Below are 7,125 nucleotides of genomic sequence, written 5' to 3'. Positions count from 1 at the left end.
TGTGTGTGTGTGTGTGTGTGTGTGTGTGTGTGTGTGTGTGTGTGTGTTTGTACTACACGTGCCATGGTATACGAACAGGGCAATAAAACTACCTTGCAGACATCAGATAAGAAGGTGAGTAAGCGTGCTGGAAACATTGGAGAAAGCTATGATCATAGCTAGAGGGGCAGTCCAGGGACAGAGTACTTGCCTGGTACGCTCCAGCCATGGCTTTAATCCACGGCATGGAGGTATGCTATGGGTGAAGCATGTTCTTGGAGGCATGCAAGACTGTTATAAATGAATTTTCTCTTGAATATATGCACTCGGTACACTGGTGACGAGAACAGCGCTTCACAGTTTTCACCCTTCCTAGATGAGCAGGAGAGTTCCAAGGAGGTGATGTTAAAAGTCATGTAACCAGGTTCTAAATGCACTGAAGGGTTCCCCCACTTCACGTTCAAGTATTCACCATGGACTTTGGACCAAATTCTCTGGCCTGACCGTTCAGAAGAGGCCGCCTGACTATCTATGCCTGGCTTCCACTGAACCTCGGGCTGTGCATGCGTGGGCTGATCAAGCTTCACATTGGTGGCTCTCGAAGGCAGGACGCTGATGAGCACATGCCTGAATCCTCCCCAACAAAGAAGGACAATGATTTCCAGGGAAAGAAAATGCAATGGGCAGCTGAGCTCACCTCCAGCTGCCAGTGATGATAGGGGAGGAGAAACCAGGAAGGCATGATTAGAGACCTTTTGCTTTAACCACAGCAGCACCGAAGGTGACTTTTCTGCTGGAGGAAGCACCTTTTCATTCCCCATGCCATATAATTTTTACAGCGCTCATTGTTTTACCCAATTCTGTTTACGCAAACTGGAAGTCTATATAAACTGCGAGGGACCTGTGTGAGGAAGAGGCCTAGGAATGCAGAATGGGAAGGGTTGGGCTTGTTCAGATCTCTGGAGTAAGCGTGCCTTGGCCATGAGCTGTGGATGCAATGGCTTCCAGGAAGAAGCCCTTCTGTGTGAACTCCTAACAGGCTCAATTACACACAGTGTCTTCAGTTCTCATTAACTCTCTAATTCTGACGACACTTCACATGGCTTTATCACAACCCACAGAACGGCATCCTTGGCTTCACGGACACGTGTGTACCAGTTACCCTGGGAAATTGTGCAGTAGGTGAAAGGCTAGGTAAGGGGATAGATTGCCTTGCCTGGGTTTCTCCAACTAGTAGACTTTTAAAATTATTTATATTATAGTGTGTGTGTGTGTGTGTGTGCGCGCGCACACACACACACGTGCGCGTTTATGTGTGTGGCATGGTACGGAATACATGTGGAAGTCAGAGTACAACTTTTGGAAGCCAGTTCTCTGCTTCCACCAAGTGATTCCCAGGGATTGAACTCAGCTCATCAAGTTTAGCGGCAAGCACCTTTACCTGCTCAGCCACTCCCAGAACCTCTATCTATTAGTTTTTCATCCATAGTTGTGCTCTGAGGCCACCCTGGGAACCTACATTTACTCTGCTCTGGACAAAAATTGCCACCTGAAATAAAGCAGCACCTCACGGGAAACACCAAATACCAAATACCATTGAGTGCCACCCTGTGAGGGCCACACTGCCAGATTACAGAACAGCCCCGAGAAGAACCTGGCATGAGCCTGAAGAGAAATACACCCTGGAAATGGGGGCGTTTGCTTTTGCTTGGTAAGGGTCTGTGAGTGAGAAAGAAGCCCCTCGGAGGACACAAACAGGATGCCATGCAGCTGCTGCACTGTGCTGTCATTGCCAGAGCTGTGGCTGCAGCATTGTCGCATTGTCTGTATAACACTTCCCTCCAAATGCTGTCACTTGTTTTTAGTCTCCTAGACTGGGATGACAAACGGAGTTAGCCTGATGCTTCCTGGGGCATGCGTGTCTTCACTTCTCATTTATAAACATTGACCAACGGGGACTTTTTAAGGCATTTGGTATATGCTAGAATTTGGATCTCAAAGCCAGACCCATGCATTAAAGAGTAGGGAGGTGGACTCATGAGGAGGTGGGGCCTGGTGGGAAGTTCTTAGATGATCTGGAGCCTCCCTGAAGAGATGGGAGGTTGGGGAGGGGCATTGGAGGCTGCTCTGTCTCTGTTTTTGTAAAGCCTTGGTTTATTCTGTGAGTGTCCTCATCTGCCACTGTTTCCTATCATGATGTGTCATCTCACTGTAGACCCAAAGCAGCAGGAAAAAAGAAGGATGGGCCAGAGCCTCCCAAACCATGAGCCCAGCCACCTATGGTGGTACACTTCTTTAACCCCAGCACTTGGAGATAGAGAAATGTCTGCGAGTTCAAGGCCAGCCTGGTCTACACAGTGGGTTCCGGGACAGCCAGAGCTGCATAGTGAGACCCTGTGAGACAAAACGAACAAAAATACATAAAACCATGAACCCAGACAAACCTTGTGAACAAGTGAACGCTGACTAGCAGTGCACTCACACTGAAACAGTTTTTTCTGACCAGAGTGAGAGCAGCAGCGATTACTCTATCGGTGTGTTTACAGCATCCGGGCAAAGTGTGGTTACAGAAGCCGAGTTTCATCTCGTCGACCGCCAAGGCTGTGGCCACACCCTCCCATGTACAGGAAGGGCTTCCCTTTTCCCTGAGGAATGCACACCTGTCAGGGGCGTTGAGTTCTCCTTACCCCAATCTCGCCACGACATTGTGAAGGGCTTTCTACGCGCAGCTAGGATGAGGGCCCGTGTGTAGCAATGGGTAGCCATTGCTAATCATTACAGTCTAAATTAAACTGGTGAGATGGGATTGACTGACAGCCTGTTATCCTCGACTTCACAGGAGTCAGAGCCGGCTTGTGAGCAAAACCACCCTGCCTGTCAAGGGCAGAAGAAAATAAAGGGCTGCAGAGGCGGATTGGAATCAGCAGGAGGGCTGACTGCTCAGGCATGCTTATTCGTTTTTAACGGTTTCTCTCAGCACAACTCACCTGCCCAGGACAGGCAGAAAAATGGGCTCACGCTGCAATGGACCTATAGTCTATGAAGTCATTGACCAGCGGGTTACTTAGCAGGTTCTGAAACCCCATTCCAGAAGCAAAGGGCTGCTCTTCTGTTTTAAGGTTCTGATATCCTAGACTTCCTGGTCAGGAAGGACAGTTCACAGACCCGACCCTGAACAGAAGATTCTAGATGGAGTTGAGACACCTTCATCCTTGGCAAGGACCTGAGCAAATGAAATTTAGCTTTCTATGCTTTCAGGGCTTCCTGTTTTGAAGGGTGTCCTTCGCCAGCACTCAGTGGGCACACAATGCCGCACTTAGAACATTACTGGCCTTATACAGCCCTCAGCACTCTCTGTCCATTTCCAGAAAATTCTCATTATCGCCAACAGAAACTGTCTGTTCATTAACCAATAGCCTCATGGTCTTACCGCCCATTCAGACCCTGGTAAACTCTATTGTTTCCTGACTGTAAAACTGTCTATTCTATGTCCCTCACACATATGGAATCGTGCACTCCCCATTTGATATCTTGTCTGGCATACTATCTTCATGGTTCATCTATGTCACAGCTCGTGTCTGGAGTTCATTCCTTTTTAGGGCTAAATAACCCATCGTCTTATTCATCCGCCTATCTGTTGGTAGATGCAAGCTCTCTTCCCATTTAGATGAGTATTGTGACCAACAAACACTACTGTTGTATTTATGTGTATTATGTAAATGCCGTGTCTGCCGTGAGCAAGTATCTGTTCAGAGGCGCCACCTGCAATTCCTTTGGGTCTATACCGGCAGCGGAATTGCTAGATCATATGGAAATTCTATGTTTAACTCTGAGAGGCTGCCAAGCCGTTTTCCGAAGCAGCTGCACCCCTTTACAGTCCCATCAGCCCTGGAGGGTTCCAATCACCCCACATTCCTGCCAGAGCTGGTTGTGTTGTATTTTGTCCTTTAAACAGCTCTCAGAATGGATGGGAAGAACTAGGCAGGGTTTAGTTCCCATACTTTCTCTAACTGAACCGTTAAGAAGGCAGCCTTTTCCTTGAACTTCTGGTAGCTGCTCTGGCACAAGGCATGGGTGAAGCCTGCTTCCTGACAAGCCTCGGGCTGCACTGCAGGAACCTCCACGCAAAGACAGGCTGGGATTGGAGCACGGCGGACATCATCTAACTGAGAGGGCACCTTGCACCCTTCGCAGGACAAGATGAAAGGGTGCTTTCTTTTTTTAAATATAGTAGCATCAGAAAGCTGTCTTAGTGCAACCAGGCAATTCTCTCATCAAGCCTGTGAAGATAGTGGAGGCAGACAGTCTCATGACTGTCTGAACGAGGACGAAAAGTACCCACCCACCCAGGCCATGAGCTTTTTGAGGAAGAAGCTGGTTGCTCTGAGCTGACAGCCAAGATTGGTAAATTACACCTAGGGTGACTGAAAAGAGATGGATCTGGAGGCATCAACACTTGAGCCCTTCCTTTAATGATTGGCCCATGGCAACAGGCCTCCTTTATGCCTTGATATTAAAAGGCCACAGAGCAGACTGTATTTCTCTCTAGAACATGCTGTAATGGGCCTTGATGATGCTCTGGAGGAAGGAGGGTGTCTCTGATTCTGTGACTGATACTGGCAGCCTTTAGGAGGAAAGGTCGTGGCCGAGTTTTTAAGTGCATCAGTAAAGGATGGTCAGATGGCATCATCACTGTGTATTTGTGTTCCTGAAGCTGGGGAACTTATCTGATACCATGAGGTAGAGGGCAGAGGATCGAGAGGAAGAGGGTCCATAAAGCTGTCTTGAGGCTTCATACTTGAATTCAGACCAACAACAGTGAAACTGCCCTTTGTCTGCCATGCTGTCCTAGGTTCCATATCCACCTTGTTAGTGGGGTCAGGAAGAGCGATACTTACAGAGATAAATCCAACTTTGAGTCACAGAGGGGCAGATATCATCTTCAAATTCCAACCCTAGGACTAGGTATGTTGGTCTACACCTTCAATCATAGCTGGGTCCTTGTGAGTTTAATGCCAGCCTGGTCTGCAAAGCAAGTTCCAGACCAGCCGGGATTATACAATGAGTCCCTGGCTCAAAATAAATAATTAGATAAATGGTAATTTTAAAAAGCCCAAAGCTTACAACTAGGGACGCTCTTCCATCAGCCAGGTCCTACCTCCAGACCCTTCAAAACAGCACCACAGGGTAAAGACTAACCATGAAAATATTAGCCCAAGAGGGTTTGTTCACATGCCTACGGCTTCTAAGGAATGTAATTTCCAAGAGGTAAAATATGAATGGTCTGTTTAATTCCCACCATCTCTGTGTACACAGAACTTCCACAAGAACTTCATCTGGGTTACAGCTCACTGATACAAAGAGTGCTTAAGACACTCTTAAGACAGCCTCAAAGATGAGAATTCTGAAGGTGCAAGAATTTCTTTTCTTTCCACTCAATAACCATTAGACCAAGCTACTGGGCGGTGTCTGGATTCATTCTGTCTTGCCCAGATGTAGGAATCAGCTGCTCAGTTCAAGGAATTCCTCAAGCTTCTGTCAAGAGTTTCATGATGATGTTCTCTCTAATTCTTGCTCTCTCTTTGGGGTTATTTGAGATGTTACATAACCGATGGATGGTGACAATGTCGGATCTGACCTCAATTATTTTCGTTACCTGTTCTCAGAAGCCATGGAAACTTCTTAAATTTGAGGAAGGGAGAAGACATGAAATCCAGTGGTCTGGCTTTCATAGGTCCACTGATATATAAATGCATCAGAGCCATCAAGCACAGACATGATACCCAGTCTCAAAAAAACTCCCAAATTCTGCCCCTGCCCACTCTTCTCTCATGTTATATGTCACGTGACTTACCACTTCTGAGGCTTCCAGCTTTGAATCAAATTCAGCCCCCATCCTCCTGCTGTTTCCTCCCCTCAAAGCCAGAAAAGGCTGGATCCGGTGTCTATATCCTTCCAGCCCATCTCTTCCCACACGTCCCTGCAATTCTGGCAATCCATTCTCATCTGGAGCCCCTCTTCAGTCCTCCTGACTTGATCCTATACTTCTTGCAGAGCTGGGTCTGCCTGATGGAAATCTTGTTCTGAACAACCCACCCCTCTTGCAAATTAATAGAAAGCCTTCATCCATCCAGGTTCCCAGATCCCAAGCATCCTAGAGTGATGTTCCTCACCCAGGGTCCCACAGATGGTCAGCCCTTCCCTTCTTGAAGAACACCCCCCCAACACTCTGCAGTTACCCCTCAACCAGCTTCTCCTCAGGTCATTGTCCCCACTGACGGCTCCTCGCTGCTACCCTTCTGTGCTCCCTCCAAGTGCCAAGCATGAGGTCCCAGCATGCTTTCTTCGAGCTGCCCAGCCATGGCAGCACGAGCATCTTTTTGCCCTTGGTGCCTGCTGCTCTGCTTGGCTCCTAAGTGCTGCTTGCCTATGACACCAGGAGTCTTCCAAGACTTGCTCTCAGCTTGAGACAGGAGGAGAACACGTTCTCCTTTCCAGCAGAGCAGTGCACCAAGCAAATCCCCCTGAAAATGAGGGTCCAAAGCAGAGCAGTGCACCAAGCAAATCCCCCTGAAAATGAGGGTCCGAAAGCTGACCAGAGGCTCCTCATGACTGCCTACCCTGGCTTCCCTAGGGGAAGGCAGATATGCCCTGGGGTTATGCTTAATTAAAGGGCATCTGTGTTGCTTGGGAGTGGTAAAACATATTGGGTTATATCATGACTAGATGAGGCATATAACAAAGAATAACAAAACTGAACAAAAGGCAGCTATATTTTGGCATTTTCTATATCAGTAATCAGGTAGCTGTGGGACGGAGTGGGGAGTCTACAAAGGACAAAACTGATCTGAGCCATCTTGGTCAGTGTCACATGGACGATTTAATTGGATCACAGAACTGGAGAAAGATTTAAAGAGACCAGCCAGATAAATTAAGGCACAGAACTGGATTGGAGCCCAAGGTTGAAATGCCCCGATCCCTTCCCCGGAAGACTGCACATCTGGAACATAGCTTCACCTGCCTATGAGCACGCAATCAACCCCAGCGTTGCCTACAACCCTGCTGCAGGAAGGCATTCTTTTGTTTATGGAAACAGAAAGTATGCGTCCAGCTAGAGGGTCAGTGGGTATAGGAATTTCTTCACTT

The sequence above is a fragment of the Psammomys obesus genome, unplaced genomic scaffold, assembly GCF_907164565.1.
Source record: "Psammomys obesus unplaced genomic scaffold, mPsaObe1.curated_primary_1811, whole genome shotgun sequence".
Taxonomy (NCBI): Eukaryota; Metazoa; Chordata; class Mammalia; order Rodentia; family Muridae; genus Psammomys; species Psammomys obesus.
Note: the sequence above shows the minus strand (reverse complement) of the source record.